At 40.2% G+C, this 22,191-nt stretch overlaps 1 protein-coding gene across 1 annotated transcript in view; it reads right to left on the bottom strand.

Moving 5' to 3' along the window:
• The window catches only part of LOC126379936 (adenylate cyclase type 6), a 128,379-nt gene that overhangs the window by 87,428 nt on the left and 18,760 nt on the right, over positions 1-22,191 (bottom strand). The window contains exon 2 of the mRNA XM_050028950.1: positions 13,001-13,240. The gene's annotated coding sequence lies outside the window, so the exon portion shown is untranslated. The remainder of the gene's footprint in view (positions 1-13,000; positions 13,241-22,191) is intronic.

Raw genomic sequence — 22,191 nt, 5'->3', positions numbered from 1 at the left:
CCAAATCCAAATATATGCCTTATCGCAAGGTTTTGAGGCCGCTCCAACTTGTCAAGCAACTCTTCAGGAGCATCTAAGTAGCAGACATCTGCATAGCCGAGAATGGGAAGTAGAAGAGATTGGGCTAACATAATGTTAATTTTAAAGAGTAGGCAATACTGAAGACGTCTCAGACAAAAAAAAAGTGCACACGCCTATTCACCTCACCGATGTGCGCCGACCACGACAGATCACAGTCCATAATCAGTCCGAGATTCTTCACCTTGTCAGCAAAAGGGATTATGACTCCATCGTATGTGACACAAGGCAATGAATTAAAACCAAGTCGACTGCGAATTCGTCTGCTTCCAATTACAGTCGCCTGTGACATCCACTGTAGCCCAAAAGACATAGCCCACGATTGCACCGCAGCAAGATCAGGATTTACTGCATCAATTGCCTCTGCGGCTTGATTTTGGTTAAAATGCGTGGACATATGCAAATCATCTGCATACAAGTGGTAAGGTGAAGACATTAAGATTTATATTTGGACTTCGCAAGTTCGATCACGTGTCAGGAGTGTCGCACGATTGTACGTTTTTTTTTATTTGTACACTTTGTGCCTTTTGCACTTTTATTGACCTCTCACACTATGCGGGGTTAGCTGGAAGAGATCTCTTTTATAGAGAAGTCCACCTTTTGTACCTATTTTCAATAAAGAACTTTTAATTACGGTTCGGAACATCGAGAGATTTGAGAATTGCAAAAAGAGGAATTTTGGCACGTATTGTTGTAGATGCGAGGCTTCAGGCACGGGCCCCGCGGGGGCGGGTGGCGGGCGGGCGGGGTCGCCCCCCTCCTGCCGCTTGGAGATCAGCCAAACGCCGAAAAGGTGAAGGCCGCGGGTTGAAGTTATACCCCTTAGTCACGCATCAAATGTGCCCCGCGCCCGCGCCGCTCCGCGCCCGCGGCCGCGGCCGCGCCGCTGCTGCCCGCTACGACCTCAGTTTCAATTTCAGTTCCCACCTTCAGGCACCGGCGTCTTAATGCTGAATCTTTGAGTAAACAAAATTGTAATTAACTTCAAACTTCAGATATTATCCCTCAAACCCAAATAATTCTTTACAAAGTTGTTCAAATATTAGCTTACTCTGCATTAATGTTTTTTAAACTATATTAATGTTATAGTCGGTTTGGTATTATCTTTCTTTCTTATTATACTGTGGATTTATAAAAAATATGTTTTAAGGGTGCGATGTTCGAAAAAGTTGGACACACGCGACGGTGACAACAGGACAGACTATTTACAGGCAGCCTTATCTGATGTACATATGAATACTTACTAAATATAAAAACGTATTAAAGTCTAACCTTAACCTAATCAGGTTCTCCAATATAATAGATTCATATTACCTACCCCAATTTATTTTTAACTAGGTCCCTACTTAGGTACACTATTGCCCTTATTTTAAATAATATATTATATATTTCATCCTTTTTTGCTCGACCAGGTATACTTATTTCACTATACGATCATAGATTTAGTACTACCATAGATTGAACAACAGCGCTCAATAAGTGCGCCGCAAAGTTACTGTTAATATAGTGACGTTGACAGTACTTTACCTCAGTGCGCCATTAGGCGCCGAACTGGCAATATGGGGAAGTGCGTGGTAAAAACTTGCAAAAGTAGAAGCTGTATGCGAAATTGTAGGATGGAACATGTTACCTATTTCTAATAAGTAATGACATTGTGCATGTTGTCATAGTATAAAAATTTTTATTTTCGCAGTAAAACCCACCAAAATTATTATTTTAGGTAGTTTAAAATACACTAAAACAAGTACTCCCGGTCAATCCGAGTCGCAGTATAACCCGACCGCATTGCAAAGCGCCACGCGCTCATATACATGATAAGGCGACGCGTACTTTCTTAATTTGAGACGATTTTATTGAATATATACTTACCGCTGTGTACGATTGTATAGCAAAGTGAGCGCCAAGTTTTTGCTGCATTTTTGTATCATGCGCTGTATCTACGGTAGTGGTAAATCAATGTATAATGTGAATGTACTGACTATCCCAAATGGTGTGGTCGAATCCAAAGATGGATCCACATTTACCAGCCACAGATAGTCCATCACGCTGCAGAGGATTAAAATCCCATAATCCAGTGGTCTTCAACCTTTTTGTAGTCAGGGGCCGCGGATGCATTTATTATGTTTCAGCGGGCCGCAAAACTAGTGAAACATACCTACGTATATAACAAGTACTAGTGCGAGTAGATAAATACGAGTACCTTCACCGTATGAAGGTATCCATATTAGATCGATTGATATAATATTATTTGTGACAGAAATAATATATAAATAATATTTATAAGTACACACTTGCGATACGACCAGTTATGAGACATTCTTTTAATAAGGTATTTTTATCACGAATACTTTCGACAGAGATAAATTAAAACGGCTCATATACTAACTGAGCCATTTTTAATTACATTGATCTCACGTTCTGTTTCGACTCGGTTCCCTGTTCAGAACATAAGTAAATGTCGTTTTAAATTTCTTTACACATTCGTTCAAGCTGTATTAAGTAAGAACTCCCTTTGTGTAATTCTTTTCCTCTTTCCCTGGTGAGTTTCTCTGAAATAGGTCAAATATCGTTGAATTAATTTGCTCTTAATTCCTTACAGGTGAAGGTTGGCATTTGATTGGTATGATCAATAATCGACATAGGAAGACTGTTGCGGTTGACAACAACTAGCATTCACTAGTGGAACGAGCAGTTGATACGCCTCCAGGCAAGAGTAACGCGTGACGTCACAGGAGCTTTATTCCGATCCATTATTCGTGAACGAATATTGGCTATCATATCGTCTGCTAACCTAGCTTCTCCTAGAAATTCAGAAGTCTTCTGGGGCGTTCAAAGGCTTCGTGGAGCGACCTCCACTGCTTGAAGTTTTGAACCAGTCGAGCAACATTACACACCAACGCAACGGCAACGGCCTCCGTGGGCGAGTGGTTGAGTGTTGGGCTCAAGATCCGGAGGCCCCGGGTTCGAATCCCGGTGGGGACATATTACAAAAATCACTTTGTGATCCCTAGTTTGGTTAGGACATTACAGGCTGATCACCTGATTGTCCGAAAGTTAAGCCGTTGGTCCCGGTTACTACTTACTGATGTAAGTGAGTAATCGTTACATGAGCCATGTCAGGGGCCTTAGGCGGCTCAATAATAACTCTGACAGCAGAGTAGATGAGGTTGGTATTCCACCTCACAAACCACACGATAAGAAGAAGAAACACACGTATATAAAAGAGTATATAAGAGGCATTTGTATTGCCTGCCAGGCCAGTGGGCAGTGCATAATTAGAAGCGACGTCGCTTCAGACGACGCAGTCAGCAATCGTGACGTCACGAAGTTCGGGAGTTCAATAGGACGCGGGCTAATTGAATCAGACAAATTAATCGTTACCGGGCCTCTCGCGAAGAGCACTCAACTTTATTGTAACTTTTCTACTAAATCCTATTAACAAGCTTATTATTAACAATTCAAGTATTCTTCCATATCAATTTAGAAACCGAATCGATTTTTTTTATTCATTGTTTAAAGACAGTGATTAAACTAAACAAGGATTATTATTTTAGTGACTCTATAGAAGTTAGGAACGCTTGGTAATAACTATCTGCAATTCCCTGAAACTGTATTTTATTAATATCTGTGAGCGTCTACTGCCCCGTGCCGAGATTTTTCTTACAGCTATTTTATCTTTTAAAATACGTAGAAAAGAGTCCGTCGCGTTTGACGCGAAATAAACACATATTAAAAAGATTACACTTACAGTAAAACGGGAGACAGAAAAAAGGTTTTGATGGATTAAAATTTAAACAATTCACAATTCATTCATTTGCGCCTGTAAAAGTAAGTGCTCAATGTAAACAAATGTTTCTCCGATAAATAGGTCAATGTGGCCTTCTCAACCCCCCTGTTCTAAAGTAATATTATTTATAGTAAAAGTGTGCAAGCGACGAACGACGACGCCGGTCTAAACTTTGCACAAACACGTCAAGCTTCATAATACCCGCATCATATTGAACTTGCGCACTTTGTGGTATGCAGCCCGCAGCCCAGTTGCTGATGTAATTGATCATTATATATGTTCACCACTCGCCGCAAACCTCGTCAGACAATCGGCTTAGGAAAGAAACCCCTTTGTGGTCACTTGTTAACATTCGTTTAATTATTATATTATACATATTCCAAACCGACAATGTACCTGAAACGTAAACGTAATGACAATACATAGGTACTTATTTTTGATTGATGGAGCAATCAATGCCAGTTGTTCATAGTCGATTTTTATTTAAAATGGTGCGCGAAATGGTCACTCAGTCCACTCGCTAAACGGTTTTTGATATTGGAGCAAAATGTACGAGTTTCCTCTCGTAAATTGAATTAAGTAATCGTATTTCTTCCTTGTGAGAAGTTGAACCTGGCGTCTCATGTTCCTTATTCTACCTAGTTCTAATCTGGTACCGAATAAATGTAAGTAAGAATACTTAAGTACCAGCTAGTACGACATAAATGCAAACTGAATTTTCCTTTACAAAGCTCATGACTATATTCTCAATTAGGGTAGTCAGAGATATACAAAGAAACAGTTTAATTGAATTTAAAAACTTAATTATAATGTTGTATTTTTCATCATTTTTCCCCAATTTTGTTCTTTTTTAGTTTACAAGCATATTAACAAAATGTATGAGAGGCTTATCGCTCATCGAAGGAATTGGCCAGGGATTGTACAGAGTCGAGAGGAGTGGGAGAATCAATGGGAGCCCTTTGGCCAGTAGGTCCGGTAGGTACTCAAATAGGTCTAATATTATATAAACTCAATAAACAAAATTGACAAATGAGTTTGAGTTTTGTGCGTCGGTTATTACGGCGGCTTACCGCGTGTCATTGTCGTCGCTCTACCCGGATTACACCATACAAATTGAACTTTTCTATTCTGAGATCAGAATCACTACAAGTGATACGTAGTACAAGTAGGTATATTACAGAGCAATACTTTATTCCGGCGTCGTCCTCGAAAGGCGGAATATAATAGGTACACCCAAGTACGCACAAATCTAATTAATTGTGAAATTGAACACTCATGTTTGTTTCCCTATAATACTACAATATTTACCGGAATAGTTCCGGTAAACTTGTTAATTGTTTCGGAACTCATAATCGTTGTAAAGTAACAATGTTTACAAGGGACACACTTAACGCGGCGCGGGCCCGTGAATCATGAAGTTTGTTCACCTCTGATGTCACCAGAGATTATGTTCTGAAGATCGCCGCCGACTGCGCCGACCGCCGGCGCCGACCACTGAGCCACCCGCGCGCTAAGCTTTTAACATCCTTATCAGTAGTTAGTCTGTGTTGAGTGGCAGCGGCTTACATGCGGCGATAACGACGCCTTACGACACTGTCACTATAGACACTATAGGTCCTATCTCTCACGGACACCCCGGTTGCTCCACCAGGAAAAGTTATTCGGGTTTCAAATTATTCAAAACATTTTTTTTTGTGTGGCGCACTCCTGGCTACTCCGATTCGCGTGGATACTCTCCGCTTCGCAGCGATACGAGTTTGCAGCGGGCGAGCTTTTTACTTTTTACGTTACCCCCGACGGGGGCCACTTTAGTCTATTTAAGTTGTAAGCCGTTAACGAGTAAGGGAGCGCGCGCAGACTGTCTGTCTCACACACGGTAAGAAACAGATTATAGTACGGAATGTCCGGGCTGTGGCGGGCTGAGAAGTAGTCATCTAAAGATTTATACGTCCAACTACCCCAACAGGGGATTACGGACATGAGATACAACGTACGTATAAGTTGTTCAGTACCTCCCTATGCGGAACTGTGCGTGATACCACAATATTATGAAATTAATTTACGGATGAAATCGATCAACTGTCCGTAGGTGGGTCCGGTCCGGGTAAATATATCAATCCCGGACCAAACAATCAGTCTCGAAAATCCCGGGATTAATTTTCGCCAATCCCTAAATGTTAGGATTATCCATTTTATGATTTTTATTAAGTATTTTTAATGCATATTTTGATGCAATATTATAAACGAATTTAAATATTCTTTATTTTAAATGTTGAATCAGCAATTTTTTTGTTTGCCACATATTATTTCATTTTATTATACTTATTTAATTATAGGTCAATGTTCAGATATTGTTGGCAGTCTAAACCAATTGTTTGTTTTAATTATTTATAATTTCATCATTTCATATTAATGATGTGGAAGTTATTTTAATTGAGATTTGCTAATAAATAAATAGAAATCTCGTCGTATAAGATTAACATAAGATAATAAGCTCGCGACTATATTTCCAATTAGGGTAGACATCATATGATACAAGTCTCATATTATAAATAATCTGTATTATATGTTTGCCAGTTTCAATTTTTTAAATACTACTTATTATTCTAAATCCCGAAATGGGATCACGTGATTGTTCATGTATACCCGAAATCCCGGAAAAAAGTTGCTGGATAGAAATCTCTAGGTCCGGGCCACACTAAATTGGCATTTGTTAGTAGCAACTGTCTCGTTATGTTTGTTTCATGATTCATTTACGTGTCGATTTGTGAATGTCTAGAATTGTATTGTTAATTATAACTTTTCCTTGATTAGAAAGAATAATGGACACGCGGAGTCGGCGTGCCGTTGGGCTCGTCCTCGGCCGTTCATTACTTTAAACTGTGCTGATTCGAGGCAGATAAGGGGCGACTTCAACTTATAAATTACACTCCGGCCATTCGTTCGGCAGTTATTGAATAATTGATGACGCAAAGGAATTTTAAATAAATTAATTCAGAGCCTGTTATTTATTCAGTAAATAAAACAAAATTTATGCGATACAAGGACGGTGCACCCGAGTACTATGGTAAATTGTGGCCTTGCTTCGAGGATTCGCACTAATTCTTTGTCTTGACGACCTCAAAGGGAAAATATTATTTGATGAGAAGGCGGCCTTAGCTCTAGGCATTTTCAAAGATTTTACTTTATAGTCAGTATTTGTTGAAAATAACAATACTTATTTGAATTATATTTCGAATTAAAGCAGCCAACAAGCCACTCGTGGGCAAAAAAGCCTTCTTTTAATTTTTGGCGGTCTTGTACGTATATCTAACTCGGGCAGTACCTCCGGTAAGCGTATTTTTTTCACAGATTTTCTTTTGATTTAGTTAATAACCTAAAAAGTGGTTAGGAATTTTATCATTTCTACTTACTCCTTCATGACAACTTGAGCAGAGGTACATAAATATGTTATCCCCCAGCAGGCCAGCGGACAAACAACCCGACCCTCGCTGTAGGCTCACTACAGTCGCAACTATTGTGCTTCCAGGCTCACTTTATAATTTGAATCCAAACAAACACATTATTCTGGCTAAACCAGATTCAGAAACGCTCAAAACATAGATTATTAAATAAGTTACTACGTTCAAAATCCTAAAATTATAAATTTTAGTGTATTTTATAAGTACCCGTTTTACTTAATGCGTACGTAACGATAACTATTGTATTATTCAGAGCAAAGTTAAACGTAAGCTTTCATTACTTTCACAATACATATCATAATGTATATTTAAGGCCAAGTTATAGCACGCTGACCCGATGTATTTGTTAATGTGGGGGAGCGCTCAGGTTCCTCGGAGGCTGAGGCTTGGAATGAAAATGAATTTTGGAAGGACATTGCTATTACTATAATGCACACTCGCACATTTTTCAAACAGACGACGGTGAGGATGGTGTGGTGAAGAACGTACGTCTACGTGTTTACGTTGTATCACTTGTTGATGTCTTTGGGTCCCTACACCGGACCCAGCTGTCACAGCCGAGCGGCGTTGTGTGATGGATGCGGCAAAGACTTGGTGGGGGAGTTTGGAGTAGACATTATGATTATGATCCGCGCAGAATATTTTTTTGCCATACGCAATAATATAATTAATGTCTCTGCGTTGCGAGATGTATATACCTTCATGTTCATGGCTAGGCATATGCTTTAGCAGAGTACAAACTCTGCACATACTTACAGGCCTTTCTTTCTTACCGTCAATCATTTTAAATTTCAAAATTCTCATTCCATTCCACAATTCCTTTTATTCTACTCTGGCGCATTGCATCCCCGACCTTGATAAGAGCAACATCTATACTGCTTAGCTCTGGCCGTGCCCACTTACTTTAATTGTGATCAAATTTTATATAACATTGTTATAATTTCGTTTTTGTTTGTGAAGTGCTAATTAATAAACCGTGTATTCCTGTTGGTGTTTACTGTTTCCTTCGCTATTACTACTCATCCTCCCCTCCTGCTACTACTCTGCCGGCACGTCGGGAGTCCATCATCACCCATCGTGCCGCAGTACTACGCTCGTAAAACACATTGCGAAGCGTGCAGCGTAACAACGTCAGTATCCGCCTTTGGTTCCTTGGCACTAGGAATGGTTATATCGTAAAGGTACATTTCATAAAATTCAGTAAAGTCACTAATGCAATATAACCAGCACGTGACTTTGTAACTACTTAAGGCGAACTAGTTGATAAATTGATTTGCGAGAACACATAAACTAGAGTTCGTCAACGAACGGACACCGACGAAGTTGATTTTAGGGAAACGCATAGCTATTTCTATCGAAACTACAAGTACTTAGTAAATGAGAAAATCAATCTGAACCAAACTTGCCACTTTAATAAATAATTTACTTCGCAAGCGGCAGTTTTGTTTTACTAGTGTCGCTGTGTACAGTTCCGAACCTCAAAAGGTAAAACGGAATCCTTATAGAATCTCTTTCTTTTCCATCCGTCTGTCTGTCAAGACCTTTTTCTCAAAAACGCGTGGAAGTTGAAATAGCATGTAATACTTATGTCTGCGGTCTCTTGAAGTTGTAAAAAAAAAATTTTCTAAATCAATGCAATCCTAAGGTATCAATATTTTTAGCCGTATTTTCATACATTCGTTAGCGCCGCGCACGCTCGGATTTCGGCAGCCAGCTGGCGCTGGCGTCGCGTCGCCGCGGCGTCGATGTCGCGCAGACGCTGGCACGACGACGACCCTCGACAGACGCTAGTGTGGGGGGTCTCTAATACGCATTGTCTATTAGTCAAAACCCTTGTCATGGTGGGCTGTTTCGCTGCCACAAGGTGAAAAAACTATTTCGTTTCCGTCACCTGAGCGTAAGGCAACAAATTTATTGGTTCATTGCCATTACGGTTATGCCCGTTTCGTTGTTATAGTAACGAAACGAGCAAGCCCCATTATTTTTCATGACGTGTCTGTGAACTTAGTATTTGTATACTTAGAGCGTGTAGAATTAGATGCTTGGCTCTACTTGAGATCTAATAACTTTTTGATAGATTTGACCTTGTCTTGCCAACATTATATATATGAAAATGTTTTGATCTTCTAATGTTTGGATCTTCTAGTCCAGTAGACAGCATTCTAATTTTTAAACCATTTTGATTGTGTACAGGTACGCTTGTTCTGTACTACTGATTGATTGATTGAAACTGCAACAGCAACACATCTTTTAAATCAATGTAGATATAAGTTATTTAATATGAGACATGAGTCATTTATTTATCTTACGTGCAATTTTCTCTCTATACCATTATCGACGGCGATACGGCTCAGCATCTGTGATGTTGGTCTAATAGGAAGTTCGGTGAAGCGTGGGTGCTCAGATCATCTTACGATGGATTTGCCTCTGACTAGCTTAGTTGGGTATATACCCTATATACCCAATTGAGATATATAGCCGTGAGCTTATGTTATGTTAAGTACGAGATAAACAAACCATACCTACATTTGATTGACTTAGTGTTGTATGTGGAGCACACTGCGGCGGCAATCTAGCTTTGCAGCCAGGTGGGCTAAGAACTTTAGAGATTCAGCTGTTTAATAATACATTTACGCCGCATTGACGTCAATATTTCAAAAAGTCTGTCCTTGTTGTCATGACAAACAATCGGTGCAACACCCTCGTCACGAGCCGTCAATCATTTAGATCCGTAAGTTACTTTCCCAGTTACTTTTATAGTGAGTGTAAAAATATTCTGAATTGAGAATGATGGCGCGGCATAATCTACAACGTCCATCAGACGTTCCTGTAGGTAATGTAAAAGGAGTATATCTATTATAACCAGGTCTGCTGCAATCTGATGCTGCAATAGTCAAAACATGAAGTAAGTGCGTTTTGTGGCAGGTATATCTATTCTATATCCTATAAAAGTCAACAATGACGGACTTTCCAATCGACGTTCCCCAAATACACGATAGATGGCGTTGTTCACTTTTAACATGGTATTAATTAGTAGGTATATAATTATTCAAAAATGTAATGGCAGAAGCATATATAAAATTGTTGCGTGATATTTGGATCACATTATGTATAGAAAAATGTTGTTTCTATAGAAATTGTAATTGTACCTTGGTGTAATAAATAATGTAATAAATACAAAGATGCATATGTCTGTTATCCATGAAATTAGAAGTTTAAACGGAGAAGAAACTTAACAACGCCATCTATCGTGTTTTTGGAGAACGCCGATTGGAAAGCCCCTCATTCGGTTAAGTATATTCCTCCAGGAGGACTTATTAACCGACTTCAATAAGAAGGTTATCAATGCGACCCCTATGAATGTAACTTTACATTGTACAGCATACATAAAACATAAATGACTTATGCACACCGCCTGGCGCAGGCTTCTTGTCAATCAATCGGAGGGAGTATGGAGCATACTCCACGCCGCTCGACATTATACATTTCTATGAATTTATTAATATTCATATTAAACAGTAGTACCGAGAATCTATTTGCGAGGCGAGTTGGTTATTTTAATGAAGTGTCTGCCTTTGAAAGTTATTCACGAATACCACATAAATATACAAAAGTTATACAGATAGGTATTCAAAAGTGCTCCATTTCTCTATTCCTACCGAGTAATATTAGGTATCTTAATTATTTAAATAATTAATTGATAATTTAAATTGTCTACATTATACTCGATATTAATTTAACGTGCGTAACACAATTGTGTGACTTTTTTTGGTTTGAGGAAACTTGTCCAAGGGGCTTGGCGAGGTGTTCTAGCCCAGAAACATGATAGTGCGCAACGAAGCGCATTGATAGTCGCGCCGTGCCCCGCGACCTGTCTTTGGCAGCATGTATCGCGCTCTCTTGTCATTATAACTAATTTTGTTACATTTTTTAATATGTTTGGTCTGAAGATATAATTCGTTGTCTCCAAAACTGCATCCAATATTTACCCGACTGCGGCGAAGCAAAAAGGAGGGTTATGTATTTGACCGTTATGTATGTATGTGTGTATACACGTCTGTTCAAACCTAACTTCTAAACCACCTGTCAGAATTGAACAAATGAGGTAGCATTAGAAGCGTCTTGATTGTCCGGTGGTTATAGGCTATGTGACGTCACGCTATATTGTAAGTGGCGCCCTAGGAGGCATTAACTGAGGACGAAACAATTGATTTTATTCAATAGTATTGTGTTGGGTTTCAAATGAAAGGGCTTAATTTGCGCATTTCAAATATGTATAATAATATATTATATTACCAGCTATTACTTGCGAGTTTGCTCGTATTTACTGGATAATTACGTTGAATTGATAACATACTTAACTGCTCACTGCTCAGACATGTTCCGGATAGGTTATATATCCAAATCTTGCATAAAACACATTATAGAAACAGCTACCTTAAATAAGACCCCAAAGTATTATAAATAAAAGCATAAGATTAAAAAATAAAACGCGACTACGGAAAAGTCGCGCTCTAAAAAGCTAGAAAATATTTCTCAGAAATTCTTTCAAATATGACGTTTAGGAGATAGCCGTGGTCGAATGCCAACCTCTCCTAAGGTTTTGCCTACCACGGCATACGACCACGCGTTTTTGCGGTTGTGTCCGGCCAAATATTTGCGTGTTAGGCTTCTCCGGCTTTTTAGGCTTTATGTTAGAATAGCGACACCTACGACGACAGCCGGGCGAGGGTCCGGGCGGGCACACGCGAGCGGAGAGCGAACTGCGTGTAACTAAACATACTTTTTTTCATCAGCCCAGTCGGCACGTTCGGCCCTACTTACGGGAGAAAATTGGCTTACGTTTCCGATTACTGGGTGTATTTAATTTGACCGATAAGTGCAGTAACAGACAAAAAACCACAACATCTTGGTAAAAAATAGCTCCGTGAAGTGTTTTAACGGAAAATTAATGTTGGCAGAGACGGCCGTCACACACAGCAGCCGGCTCAGCCGCCGGCCGACGGCGGCCGCGAGCCGCTGCGCCGCTCGGTACAGTAATTTAATGAACTATTTTCTGAATAAACAATGTAGGTACATGCAATAACTATATTAAACTAGAAATTATACTATTCAGTCCCTAAATATTTTAATTTTTAAAGAATAAAACTGATTTAACCGAAACAATCACATTGAAAACAAATAATCTCTTCAAATCACCTTCAAAATGAATTTTCTTTTGAGACTGGAGCCTTTGGTGGAGATATTCATTTATTATTTATGCGCGGTTTTACAACGTTATTCCTCCGTTAGGGTTGAACTCCTTTGAAGTGTATTGTTTATAAGTAGGTAATAACAATTTTAAAGGTCCTCGGCAACAACCAAGCCAAGAGGCGCGCGGCGCGGCGGCAGCGCGGACGGCGCGCCGCTTCGGGTCTCATTGTTGTAGCAAATTAACATGTTTTCTCATAACTCACATTTCTAATTTAATTACTACAGCGCATGAAATACGCGTGCCCACAGAAAAAGAAAAGAAAAATAATAAGATCGTTTTGTTTTCCTTTAACCAGCTAAGGACCTGTTCAACCCTTCTTTGAATTAAATTTTCAAAACATATTAATTAAGAAATAAAAAGTACTTAATATATTATATAAACAAGTGAAAAGAATAGTAAAGAGATCATAGTGTTAGTTACCTGTGTGATGAGCAGAGCCGAGTGAAGTGACGGTCGCGATCGCAAACGTGCAACTTGCGAGTGGGCCGTGTGCGCGGCGGCGTGGACCGGGGCGCGGACGCGAGTGCGGCGCGGCGCGCGGCGTGTGTCGCGCCCGCCGTGCCGCGACGCCGGTCCGACCCGCCTATCTGTTGCGTCGAGCGCGGCGCGCGTGCGCACAACACACTCGCAACACAGCCGCCGGATTACCCGCAACAGACTCTGAAAATCAAACATACGTTCGTAACTCCACGAACTAAAGTAATTAAATTTACATTTATTGTTAATATAATTCAATAGTGGGAAATATGCGTGAGTTTATGTATGTATTAATTGAGATTAATTGTTATTAAGTAAACATTATGGCAGATATTAGGTGCACTGGGTATTTAAGAGTCCCATATATTAATGTATGTCAGAGATATTACGTGTAGGTACTTAAATGTTTTATACATATCATAAATCATTTATATTTATATACGTCCCACTGTTGGGCACAGGCCTCCCCTCTATCAACCGGAGGGGATATAGAGTATTCTCTGCCAACGCTGCTCCATTGCGGGTTCGTGGAGATTTGAACGTATGGAGTATTCATTTTTAACTATTTTAAACAAAAGCTATTACAAACTATTTTACACTTAATACTTCATCATTAGAGAACACAATCGCTTTAATGAAACCTTCCATCGAAGTACTAGGTGAGCAATTAAGTAGATGCAATGTAATGTATACTCGCACATCATAAGGTAAACGCTCCTATTAACGCCACCCAAAAATCGACATCGTTTACCGCCACCTTTTTTAAATTGCGGATATTTTGAATTGTGTCCGAGATATAAAATTGATTCAAATGTCAAAAGATACATGTATTAATTGACTATGAAACGAACATACCCCTGAGCGTGGGCAACAACAGTCTAATTTGTGATTGGTCTGTAAGTGTGCAGTGTCCGCGCAAGCAACGCGCTCCATACAAGCCACTACTGAAATGCATAAGCATACAACATTTTTTTCTTAAGGTTTTGTGTCCGATGAAACATATTTTTTTTTCATTTTAGTAATTATAACTACTTGTTAATACGTTTAAGAACTGAGAAAGCATGCTATATTTGATATTTGTGTTAGTTTTAAATGATTAATTTGAGTTTTAAAATGTGGCGGTGATAGAAGCATACATTTGCAGTTTAGTTACTATTACCGCCACCTATGGCGGCGATCGATATTTGTATGATATTTGTATTTTTTAATTATTTAAGGTAACATGCCCAATCATTCATAATGTTATCATCTTATTTTATAGTATGGTTCATGAACTATATTAAAATCTATTAACGCCACACATTTGGTGGAATTGAAGTATCCTGTGCTGCATATAAGTTAATGTATTTTTTTAAGAAATGTATGAACAAGTAGTTGAAGTAATTATGAATTTCTAATTTAAATACTTTAGATATTTATTAAAATATGCTTTGAAACTGGTTATTACATACGTAGCTCTCATTTTGAATATTTATTTGTTTTCTTAAGGCTAATTTTTATGTGGCGGAAATTGAAACACAGAAATTACATACATGTTTCTATTACCGCCACCATAGATTCCCTCTTATGATTTATAGACAGGGTGATGCATTATTCTTCGGACTGACAGAGACGGACGGACAGACCGAAACGGACGGACAGATAGAGACAGAAGAACAGACAGAGACAGAAGGACAGGCAGAGACAGACGGACGGACAGAGACAGACGGATAGACAGAGACAGAAGGACAGACAGAGACAGGCGGACGGACAGAGACAGACGGACGGACAGAGACAGACGGATGGACAGAGACAGACGGACGGACAGAGACTGACGGATGGACAGACGGACGGACAGAGACAGACGGATAGACAGAGACAGACGGACCGGCAGAGACAGATGGATAGACAGAGACAGACGGATGGACAGACGGACGGACAGAGACAGACGGATGGACAGAGACAGACATCAATTATGTATATAAATCTATGAAACCAAAAGATTTTTCTGTAGTTTATGTCATAATTCATTTAATAAAAAAATAACAATAATAATAAAGTTTATTGAAAACTCCTCATACAGAATCATTTCGTCGACTCCCGAAATCCTGAGGGAGATTGGGAGTTTCTATAGACAGCTATATTCCACGAAAACATCAGGCGAAAGCATGGCTCGAGACCCTCGAGCCAAGCTTACCCGACACTACACTGAAGGTATCCCGGACGTCAGCCTGTACGAGATTAGGATGGCCCTCAAACAGCTCAAAAACAACAAAGCGGCAGGAGATGACAGAATCACAGCAGAACTTCTGAGAGCGGGCGGAACGCCAATACTCAAAGCCCTCCAGAGGCTCTTCAATTCCGTCATACTTCAGGGCAAAACGCAGAGGGCATAGAGCGGAAGCGAGGTGGTCCTGTTCTTCAAGAAAGGTGATAAAGCCCTACTGAAGAACTACAGACCTATCTCGCTTCTGAGCCATGTCTACAAGTTGTTTTCGAGGGTCATTATGAATCGTCTCGCTTGCAGATTTGACGACTTCCCGAACAAGCCGGTTTCCGAAAAGGCTTTAGCACCATAGACCACATCCATACGCTGCGGCAGGTTATACAGAAGACCGAAGAGTATAATCTGCCACTTTGCTTGGCGTTTGTGAACTATGAGAAAGCCTTTGATTCGATCGAGACCTGAGCGGTGTTGCAGTCTCTTCAGAGGTGCCAAGTGGACCATAGGTATATCGAAAAGCTAAGGGACCTCTACCAAAATGCCACTATGTCAGTTCGAGTACAGAACCAGAGCTCTAATCCGATCCAACTGCAGCGAGGAGTGAGACAGGGAGATGTCATCTCTCCGAAACTGTTCACTGCTGCATTGGAGGATATTTTTAAGCTTCTGGACTGGAAAGGATTTGGCAACAACATCAACGGTGAGTTTCCGACGCAACTTCGATTTGCCGATGATATAGTCCTAATGGCTGAGACCCTGGAAGAACTGAACACCATGCTCGAGCATCTCAGTAACGCATCCCAACGAGTGGGTCTTAGCATGACCATGGCAAAAACAAAAATTATGTCCAACGACCATGTCGCACCCACTCCAGTTTAGGTTGGGAACGTTACACTCGAGGTTGTAGACCAGTACATTTACCTAGGACAAATAATCCAGTTAGGTAAGTCCAACTTCGAGAAAGAGATCTCTCGTCGGATCCAACTCGGATGGGCAGCGTTCGGGAAGCTGCGGAACATCAACATACCAGTGTCTCAAGACGAAAGTCTTTGACCAGCGCGTGTTGCCAGTGATGACCTACGGCAGTGAGACGTGGCCGCATACTATGGGTCTCGTGAGGAGGCTCGGTGTCGCTCAGCGGGCAATGGAGAGAGCTATGCTTGGTATTTCCCTGCTTGATCGAATCAGAAATGAGGAGATCCGCAGGAGAACTAAAGTCACCGACATAGCTCGGAGAATTGCAAAACTCAAGTGGCAGTGGGCAGGACACATAGCGAGGAGAACCGATGGCCGCTGGGGCGGAAAGGTTCTGGAGTGGCGACCACGTGTCGAACGACGCTCAGTGGGTAGGCCCGCTACAAGGTGGACCGACGATCTGGTGAAGGTGGCGGGAAGCCGCTGGATGCGGGCAGCGCAGGACCGATCGTTGTGGAGGTCCTTGGGGGAGGCCTATGCCCAGCAGTGGGCGTCATACGGCTGTTGATGATGATGATTATTGAAAACAATTCGTTTACAGTTTTTGTTGGAACGCTGTCTTTCAAACTAGGTGAACCTGTATTTTAATCCCAATTTATGTATATATTAACTACATTAACAGTGGTAAAAACAACTTTTTTTTTAAATAAAGTATTTTATTGTACCTGAATAGTTGGTTAGATATCTCGTTGGCGGTATTCGATGCAGCAAAGGCGGTAATAGAAAGAAACCGCAATTTATGTGGCGGTAATAGAGGAAAGTGAGTTTTCGGACATAAAATTATTTTTTATCCAAAATATTCACTCAAAATTAAAAATTCTTGATGTATTTAGCAGAAGACAGTCATAACAATACAAATAAAATAAATAAGCTGCACTAGCAAATACAGAAGTACTTAATTTCTGAGCGGTAATAAGAGCATAGCTTAACCTGGCGGTAATAGGAGCGTTTACCTTAATTAACAATCAATACTTATGCTTTTGTTGACGTCACTTATTGTAGGTTTGCCTCAGATGGCATTAACTATTTGGAGCAAATGAGGAGCATAATGGGCTCTCCCCCGGTACAAAATTCAAAGCAACATGCCCTCTGGGGCGCGAACCTCGGTTCAGGGCGTCGTCTGAGAGAATTATAATATATTTAAGAGAATCAAGTGGTCAGCCGATAGCGATGAACGCTGAAAGAGGGAAAGCGACAAGCAGAATGTCGCAACCTCCTGCGAAAACTGACGAGTACGACCTGCGGAGCTTCACCAAAGGTGCTGCGAACTACGGCGCTGGCTCTCTGGTACTCTGCGGGCGAGCATGCCTGCCCCGTGTGGAGTCGTTCCGCCCACGCCAGGCAGGTGGATGTAGCCCTAAACAAAACGTGCCGCATCATTACCGGGTACCTAAAGTCGACACCGGTACTATTGCTACATCCACTGGCCGCCATTGCCCCACCAGATGTTCGCAGGAGTGTGACATCGATAGAACTAAACTTGAAACAGACCAGCGAGACCCTATGCACAATAAGCCGCAATGGTTATAAGGTCGTTGGTCCAGTTAACGGTGAAGCCTCTCAAGCCAGACCCGATCTTTGGCGGGCAAGGAGTTTGCTGCCCTCTCCATTTGTCCCGCTCTCAGAAAGTCTCCCCCCTGGACACAACCTCCCAAGAAATGTTTGGAAGTCTCTAAACAGACTCCGTTCACAAGTCGGCCGGAGCAAAGGAAACCTGTCCAGGTGGGGTTTCACAGATGAGGCGGTCCTTCAGTGTGAGTGTGGAGCAGCTCCGTAGACCATGTCCCAGCTAATCGTATGCCCACTGTGCCCTGAAACCTGCACGCGGGAGGACTTGATGTGCGCTTCCGCTCGCGCTATTGCCGTGGCAGTATTTTGGGCTGATAAATTACGTTGTTCGACTTGTCATCGACACGAAAGAAGTAGAAGAAGGGAAAGCGATGACCACGCCGGCGACTAGGGTAACCGGAAAAAAATGTTTAAAAACTAATTTGAGCCATTGGGCAATGGTTGGAAGACTTAGGTCTTAGGTGCACATTTTCATGGCGAAAACACCACGGAGCTCCCGTGATATTTCGCACGTAACGATTTTGTATTACGGTCATACAAAAGATGAAATAAATGATATGGATCAAAGAAGGAAGGTTAATAATTAGGTACTCTGAGTCCTGCCACCACTGTTTTGACTAATTTATTTTGACTCGATTACCAAATAATAATCTAAAATATTTTAATGGCGTATTGTTATAAGGCAACTACTTATATTTTTTTATGCAATTATTTTTTCACAATCGTAGTAAGTATGTAAATAAATGCATTTTAGTATAAGCATTTTAATTTTACTATATAATATAATTTCCGATTTAAAAACTGGCTACAAACAAAAATAAGAAAACTTTTAGATAAGCTTTTATATAATCCTATTTTAATTAATTATTTGAATTGTGAATGAGGACCTTCCGGGTCCATGGGTTCAAAGTCAAAGATAGAGGTATGCAGACCGGACAGATGGACTCATCTCATTATCTCGTCATATTAATGACGGCAATGTTTTGGTACATTTTTTTTTGACGTGACTTATTGTAGATTTGCTGCAGATGGCATTAACTACTTGGCCGGACAAATGGAGAGCGCTGAAGGCTCTCACTTATTATGTGTAAGAACAATAAGCGCATATTCCTTTTTCTTCTTCTTTATTATCATCGTCAACTTGCTTCGACGATCAAATGTATCAGAACATCAGGGTCGTTATCGCATGCTACGACTCGGTTTTATCACTAATTTATGAAGAAGTAGAAGAATACGAAAACTCTATTTTGCCACAGAGCAACACGGATCTCCGCGGACCGGAGTGGAGTAGCGTTAGTTGTCAATACAATATTTTCTGCTACTTTTCGCGGGACGGGAAATGTGACATACAATGTGGTTGTACCAATTGACTATCGATAAATTCAAAAATTCCTTCAGAAAAATCAGGTTTTAAATAAAAAAAGATAGTTGTAAAATTGGCAAAAATGGAGTAGAGGAAATATTATTGATGAAAATAACAGGTAAATCAAGGAAAAGTGGCAAGCTTAGTAATACGTTAAAATATTCGTCAGAACTTAACTTTCGACTAAAATGGAAAGAATTGTAATAGGCACTGGCAATTTTGACCTGGATTGAAACGAACTTGTCTATTGTAAGGTTTTATTAACAAAAATCATATTCAAATAGGTTTTAATAAAAAGTGGTTTCATGATTTTAAGGCAATAAGGCAAAGATATGTAGACACCCTTTGTATTTGACATTTCTGTCGATAACTGTCTACAACCCGGTAAATCACTAGCGCTCTATGAAAGTGACAACTACAATCTCCTTGACAACTAGAAAACAATCGCTCATAGCCGCTTGACTGATCCGGATAATGTATAAAGTTGGTCAACAAATCCCTAAACAACTGGCCAGTTATAATTTATATTTTTAAGTTTTACCAGAATTAAATGGTAATAATGTGATATAATATTACTAAATCATGGAGCCAACGCAATCTTTTTTATTAATTTGACTAGCCAGACCCGTCTTTGCTACAAAATACCGAACAATTAGGTATTTTTCAAGGACGTCGTATCAGCTACGCACCTAGATTTAGTCTAGCGCGCAGGCCGACTGCGACTAGTTTTTATAGAACTACTTGAGACCATATAGGATATCGGAGAGGGAAAGGCCTGCGTATGTATACTCTCTTCCCGTGGTGCTCTTTGTATTTTGGACAATAAATTATTTATTTTAATAGAATGTAACCCGCGCCGATGGCACTAACATCATGTCACATTAGTGTGCCAAATTAGTGATGTTCCCAGTTAATCCACTAGCAGGGCGTGAGCTGAAACTACTCTTACTTAGTTTGACTTAGCGTCTTTTGAAATAGACAAAGTCCAAAAATCGACGAAACGTTTCGAATAAAGTAGGTAGTGCTCTGCCTGCCCTTGCGCTTCGCTTTGCTCGTCTTGGCGGGGGCGCTACCGTGTCCCCAGATCCGTCGTCGACGATTCGTCTACGAACGACCAGTGACGGGGTTGCTTTATGTTGCAAGCTGGATGAGGGCTAGTCGCTGTCCCCACGTCTGGGGATGCTGGTGGCAGCAGTGCAATCTTTTTGTAATAATAATCATACAAACGCGAAATAACAAACCCGCATAATAAAATATTGCGCCCTGTTCATCATCTATTTGGCATATTATGGCATTTAAAGGTAACGAAGTGATCCTACTACAAAGGTTTCGTTTTTCCATTTCAGGATTGGAGCCCTAAAAATATTAATTGACCACATTTTCTAATTTATGTTTATCCGGTTAATTAAGTACATTTCGTTGCTTACTAGAGAATCATATCCGGGACTAGGAAACTGCGGAGCTGCCTCGCAGTAATTAGTTAACTCGCGTAACACGCCACGTCGTCACACGTCGCGTCACGTCGCACGACTAGTTTACAGTGTTTACACACGTTACACACACACTGTTTGCATCATGCATTGGCGGCGCAGTTCGGCCCAGTGATTGCTCCTTACAAGTGCATTATGTAACATCATTGCACTGTGACAATTGGAAGCTCACACATTCCACAATTTGTAATGTAATTTCAATGAACAGGCAACACAAATCCCAACACTAAAACAAAAGTCACAAAAAAGTAAATATATCATAACAGTTGTACCCATTAATTGATAACATTTTGTTGGTCATATAAATTTGTTATCCCTGTTTTTAAAATAATGATTGTTTACTATTGTTTTTAAGAATTGTTTATTTCCCAAATATTAAAATAAATTAATAAAAATAATTTAAAAATATATTAATAAGTGTTACAATTTTAGTGTATTCATCGCGCGCGTGAATTTTCACCACCCATTTCACTCAGAACAAATTCCAACCATGCCTTTATGATTTACATCCGAAAGCAAATCACGTAGGTAGCACGTACCAGGGTAGCATTATGAGTAGTTGTTACACTCGAAATGTAATCGATCATGTTAATTCAACGGATACCTGGTCTATGCATTTTTAACAAACTGAGAATTGTGTGATTCAATTCTGTGAGCTTGTCAACTTCAAATTGTAATGGATTATACCTCTGATGGATTTCGTAGGACGGCTCAATACGTACCCAATGAATATGTACTATTTGTGTTGCGGGCTCCAAATATAATAATTATGTTGTTAATTCTGAAAATAACTTATCCAGGTTATTAACAGTTATGTTTTTGATAGAATAGAATCAACATCAGATATCTCAGTGCCCACGAAAAAAGAAAAGTCTCAAGATACTGGTAAAGCACACCCGTCGGGGTGGATTAGTTGTCTTCGACGCAAGCCTTTCAGTAAACGCTGTGAGCCAAGTTCAAAAACAACAAAGCTTTTTAATAAATCATCCTCTTTATATTTATTTTCTTGGATAGCTACACCTACCTATCATTACACCGATGACATTACCAGACATAAAACAGCCCGACTCGTTAAAAAAAACTATCAAAGAGTAGGTATACTGTGCCAAGAAATAAAACGCTCGATAGCGTGAGGTTGGACAGAGTGCAGTGAAGCAAGCTGCACGGCCGGCGGCGACGAGGTGGCTCGCGCCGCGAACAGCGTACAGCGTGCACGTAGCGTACAGTGCACGGCTCGGCTGACCGGCCCCTGCGTCAATCAATCGCTTCCGGTCGAGAGTGCTTCCTAATTTAAAGCGAACTCGTCTAGTTCGTTAAATTACTATAATTAATTCAAACCTTAAAATATTCTAGTTCGACCTACTCGTACTTGACTAATGGATACTGAAGGACAACGGGTCGAGCTCCGCAGATAGCTGCCATTAACGCAAACACGTAATATGCTAATTTACATAATTTGATATATCAGAAATTAAATTGTTATTGACATTATTGAATTAAATTCAATTAACAATAATGTTTTATAAGAAACAAG

Source organism: Pectinophora gossypiella, chromosome Z (assembly GCF_024362695.1).
Source record: "Pectinophora gossypiella chromosome Z, ilPecGoss1.1, whole genome shotgun sequence".
Classification (NCBI taxonomy): domain Eukaryota; kingdom Metazoa; phylum Arthropoda; class Insecta; order Lepidoptera; family Gelechiidae; genus Pectinophora; species Pectinophora gossypiella.
The sequence above is the reverse complement of the archived record's forward strand: the minus strand, read 5'-3'. Positions and strand labels throughout refer to the sequence as shown.